Below are 6,000 nucleotides of genomic sequence, written 5' to 3'. Positions count from 1 at the left end.
AAAACTCCGAAACTGCAAAACTCCAAAACTGCAAAACTCCGAAACTCCGAAACTCCAAAACTCCAAAACTCCGAAACTCCAAAACTCCGAAACTCCGAAACTCCAAAACTCCGAAACTCCAAAACTCCAAAACTCCAAAACTCCGAAACTCCAAAACTCCAAAACTCCAAAACTCCAAAACTCCGAAACTCCAAAATCCAAAACTCCGAAACTCCGAAACTCCAAAACTCCAAAACTCCAAAACTCCAAAACTCCAAAACTCCGAAACTCCGAAACTCCAAAACTCCAAAACTCCAAAACTCCGAAACTCCGAAACTCCGAAACTCCGAAACTCCAAAACTCCAAAACTCCAAAACTCCGAAACTCCGAAACTCCAAAACTCCAAAACTCCGAAACTCCGAAACTCCGAAACTCCGAAACTCCAAAACTCCAAAACTCCAAAACTCCGAAACTCCAAAACTCCAAAACTCCAAAACTCCAAAACTCCGAAACTCCGAAACTCCAAAACTCCAAAACTCCAAAACTCCGAAACTCCAAAACTCCGAAACTCCAAAACTCCAAAACTCCAAAACTCCAAAACTCCAAAACTCCGAAACTCCAAAACTCCGAAACTCCGAAACTCCAAAACTCCGAAACTCCAAAACTCCAAAACTCCAAAACTCCGAAACTCCAAAACTCCAAAACTCCGAAACTCCAAAATCCAAAACTCCAAAACTCCAAAACTCCGAAACTCGGAAACTCCAAAACTCCAAAACTCCGAAACTCCATAACTCCAAAACTCGGAAACTCCAAAACTCCAAAACTCCAAAACTCCAAAACTCCAAAACTCCGAAACTCCAAAACTCCGAAACTCCAAAACTCCAAAACTCCAAAACTCCGAAACTCCGAAACTCCAAAACTCCAAAACTCCGAAACTCCAAAACTCCAAAACTCCAAAACTGCAAAACTCCAAAACTGCAAAACTCCGAAACTCCAAAACTCCAAAACTCCAAAACTCCGAAACTCCGAAACTCCAAAACTCCGAAACTCCGAAACTCCAAAACTCCAAAACTCCAAAACTCCGAAACTCCAAAACTCCGAAACTCCGAAACTCCAAAACTCCAAAACTCCAAAACTCCGAAACTCCGAAACTCCGAAACTCCGAAACTCCAAAACTCCAGAACTCCAAAACTCCGAAACTCCAAAACTCCAAAACTCCGAAACTCCATAACTCCAAAACTCCGAAACTCCAAAACTCCAAAACTCCAAAACTCCAAAACTCCGAAACTCCAAACTCCGAAACTCCAAAACTCCAAAACTCCGAAACTCCAAAACTCCAAAACTCCAAAACTCCGAAACTCCGAAACTCCAAAACTCCAAAACTCCGAAACTCCAAAACTCCGAAACTCCGAAACTCCAAAACTCCAAAACTCCGAAACTCCGAAACTCCAAAACTCCAAAACTCCGAAACTGCAAAACTCCAAAACTGCAAAACTCCGAAACTCCGAAACTCCAAAACTCCAAAACTCCGAAACTCCAAAACTCCGAAACTCCGAAACTCCAAAACTCCGAAACTCCAAAACTCCAAAACTCCAAAACTCCGAAACTCCAAAACTCCAAAACTCCAAAACTCCAAAACTCCGAAACTCCAAAATCCAAAACTCCGAAACTCCGAAACTCCAAAACTCCAAAACTCCAAAACTCCAAAACTCCAAAACTCCGAAACTCCGAAACTCCAAAACTCCAAAACTCCAAAACTCCGAAACTCCGAAACTCCGAAACTCCGAAACTCCAAAACTCCAAAACTCCAAAACTCCGAAACTCCGAAACTCCAAAACTCCAAAACTCCGAAACTCCGAAACTCCGAAACTCCGAAACTCCAAAACTCCAAAACTCCAAAACTCCGAAACTCCAAAACTCCAAAACTCCAAAACTCCAAAACTCCAAAACTCCGAAACTCCGAAACTCCAAAACTCCAAAACTCCAAAACTCCGAAACTCCAAAACTCCGAAACTCCAAAACTCCAAAACTCCAAAACTCCAAAACTCCAAAACTCCAAAACTCCGAAACTCCAAAACTCCGAAACTCCGAAACTCCAAAACTCCGAAACTCCAAAACTCCAAAACTCCAAAACTCCGAAACTCCAAAACTCCAAAACTCCGAAACTCCAAAATCCAAAACTCCAAAACTCCAAAACTCCAAAACTCCGAAACTCGGAAACTCCAAAACTCCAAAACTCCGAAACTCCATAACTCCAAAACTCGGAAACTCCAAAACTCCAAAACTCCAAAACTCCAAAACTCCAAAACTCCGAAACTCCAAAACTCCGAAACTCCAAAACTCCAAAACTCCAAAACTCCGAAACTCCGAAACTCCAAAACTCCAAAACTCCGAAACTCCAAAACTCCAAAACTCCAAAACTGCAAAACTCCAAAACTGCAAAACTCCGAAACTCCAAAACTCCAAAACTCCAAAACTCCGAAACTCCGAAACTCCAAAACTCCGAAACTCCGAAACTCCAAAACTCCAAAACTCCAAAACTCCGAAACTCCAAAACTCCGAAACTCCGAAACTCCAAAACTCCAAAACTCCAAAACTCCGAAACTCCGAAACTCCGAAACTCCGAAACTCCAAAACTCCAGAACTCCAAAACTCCGAAACTCCGAAACTCCAAAACTCCAAAACTCCGAAACTCCGAAACTCCAAAACTCCAAAACTCCAAAACTCCGAAACTCCAAAACTCTAAAACTCCAAAACTCCAAAACTCCGAAACTCCGAAACTCCAAAACTCCAAAACTCCAAAACTCCGAAACTCCAAAACTCCGAAACTCCAAAACTCCAAAACTCCAAAACTCCAAAACTCCAAAACTCCGAAACTCCAAAACTCCAAAACTCCAAAACTCCAAAACTCCAAAACTGCAAAACTCCAAAACTCCAAAACTCCGAAACTCCAAAACTCCAAAACTCCGAAACTCCGAAACTCCGAAACTCCAAAACTCCGAAACTCCGAAACTCCGAAACTCCAAAACTCCGAAACTCCAAAACTCCGAAACTCCGAAACTCCGAAACTCCAAAACTCCAAAACTCCGAAACTCCAAAACTCCGAAACTCCAAAACTCCAAAACTCCAAAACTCCAAAACTCCGAAACTCCAAAACTCCGAAACTCCAAAACTCCAAAACTCCAAAACTCCAAAACTCCAAAACTGCAAAACTCCAAAACTCCAAAACTCCAAAACTCCGAAACTCCAAAACTCCAAAACTCCAAAACTCCAAAACTCCGAAACTCCGAAACTCCGAAACTCCGAAACTCCAAAACTCCAAAACTCCGAAACTCCAAAACTCCAAAACTCCAAAACTCCAAAACTCCGAAACTCCGAAACTCCAAAACTCCAAAACTCCAAAACTCCGAAACTCCGAAACTCCGAAACTCCGAAACTCCAAAACTCCAAAACTCCGAAACTCCAAAACTCCGAAACTCCAAAACTCCAAAACTCCAAAACTCCGAAACTCCATAACTCCGAAACTCCAAAACTCCAAAACTCCAAAACTCCAAAACTGCAAAACTCCAAAACTCCAAAACTCCGAAACTCCGAAACTCCAAAACTCCAAAACTCCTAAACTCCAAAACTCCGAAACTCCGAAACTCCGAAACTCCGAAACTCCAAAACTCCAAAACTCCGAAACTCCAAAACTCCAAAACTCCAAAACTCCAAAACTCCAAAACTCCAAAACTCCAAAACTCCGAAACTCCGAAACTCCAAAACTCCAAAACTCCAAAACTCCGAAACTCCAAAACTCCGAAACTCCAAAACTCCAAAACTCCAAAACTCCAAAACTCCAAAACTCCGAAACTCCAAAACTCCAAAACTCCAAAACTCCAAAACTGCAAAACTCCAAAACTCCAAAACTCCGAAACTCCAAAACTCCAAAACTCCGAAACTCCGAAACTCCGAAACTCCAAAACTCCGAAACTCCGAAACTCCGAAACTCCAAAACTCCGAAACTCCAAAACTCCGAAACTCCGAAACTCCGAAACTCCAAAACTCCAAAACTCCGAAACTCCAAAACTCCGAAACTCCAAAACTCCAAAACTCCAAAACTCCAAAACTCCGACACTCCAAAACTCCGAAACTCCAAAACTCCAAAACTCCAAAACTCCGAAACTCCAAAACTCCAAAACTCCGAAACTCCGAAACTCCAAAACTCCAAAACTCCAAAACTCCAAAACTCCAAAACTCCGAAACTCCAAAACTCCGAAACTCCAAAACTCCAAAACTCCAAAACTCCAAAACTCCAAAACTCCAAAACTCCGAAACTCCAAAACTCCAAAACTCCAAAACTCCGAAACTCCGAAACTCCGAAACTCCGAAACTCCGAAACTCCGAAACTCCAAAACTCCAAAACTCCAAAACTCCAAAACTCCGAAACTCCGAAACTCCAAAACTCCAAAACTCTAGAACTCCGAAACTCCAAAACTCCAAAACTCCGAAACTCCAAAACTCCAAAACAGCAAAACTCGAAAACTGCAAAACTCCGAAACTCCAAAACTCCAAAACTCCGAAACTCCGAAACTCCGAAACTCCGAAACTCCGAAACTCCGAAACTCCGAAACTCCAAAACTCCAAAACTCCAAAACTCCAAAACTCCGAAACTCCGAAACTCCGAAACTCCGAAACTCCAAAACTCCAAAACTCCAAAACTCCGAAACTCCAAAACTCCAAAACTCCAATACTCCGAAACTCCAAAGCTCCGAAACTCCGAAACTCCAAAACTCCAAAACTCCGAAACTCCAAAACTCCGAAACTCCGAAACTCCAAAACTCCGAAACTCCAAAACTCCAAAACTCCAAAACTCCGAAACTCCAAAACTCCAAAACTCCAAAACTCCAAAACTCCAAAACTCCGAAACTCCAAAATCCAAAACTCCAAAACTCCAAAACTCCAAAACTCCGAAACTCCGAAACTCGGAAACTCCAAAACTCCAAAACTCCGAAACTCCATAACTCCAAAACTCCGAAACTCCAAAACTCCAAAACTCCAAAACTCCAAAACTCCGAAACTCCAAAACTCCGAAACTCCAAAACTCCAAAACTCCGAAACTCCAAAACTCCAAAACTCCAAAACTCCGAAACTCCGAAACTCCAAAACTCCAAAACTCCGAAACTCCAAAACTCCAAAACTCCAAAACTCCGAAACTCCAAAACTCCAAAACTCCAAAACTCCAAAACTCCAAAACTGCAAAACTCCAAAATTCCAAAACTCTAAAACTCCAAAACTCCAAAACTCCGAAACTCCAAAACTCCAAAACTCCAATACTCCGAAACTCCAAAACTCCGAAACTCCGAAACTCCAAAACTCCGAAACTCCAAAACTCCGAAACTCCGAAACTCCAAAACTCCGAAACTCCAAAACTCCAAAACTCCAAAACTCCGAAACTCCAAAACTCCAAAACTCCAAAACTCCAAAACTCCGAAACTCCAAAATCCAAAACTCCGAAACTCCGAAACTCCAAAACTCCAAAACTCCAAAACTCCAAAACTCCAAAACTCCGAAACTCCGAAACTCCAAAACTCCAAAACTCCAAAACTCCGAAACTCCGAAACTCCGAAACTCCAAAACTCCAAAACTCCAAAACTCCGAAACTCCGAAACTCCAAAACTCCAAAACTCCGAAACTCCGAAACTCCGAAACTCCGAAACTCCAAAACTCCAAAACTCCAAAACTCCGAAACTCCAAAACTCCGAAACTCCAAAACTCCGAAACTCCAAAACTCCAAAACTCCGAAACTCCGAAACTCCAAAACTCCAAAACTCCGAAACTCCAAAACTCCAAAACTCCAAAACTGCAAAACTCCAAAACTGCAAAACTCCGAAACTCCAAAACTCCAAAACTCCGAAACTCCGAAACTCCGAAACTCCGAAACTCCAAAACTCCAAAACTCCAAAACTCCGAAACTCCGAAACTCCGAAACTCCAAAACTCCGAAACTCCAAAACTCCAAAACTCCAAAACTCCGAAACTC

Source organism: Amblyomma mixtum, unplaced genomic scaffold (genome assembly GCF_055824585.1).
Source record: "Amblyomma mixtum isolate Tamu unplaced genomic scaffold, ASM5582458v1 scaffold_12, whole genome shotgun sequence".
NCBI classification, from domain to species: Eukaryota; Metazoa; Arthropoda; class Arachnida; order Ixodida; family Ixodidae; genus Amblyomma; species Amblyomma mixtum.
The sequence above is the reverse complement of the archived record's forward strand: the minus strand, read 5'-3'. Positions refer to the sequence as shown.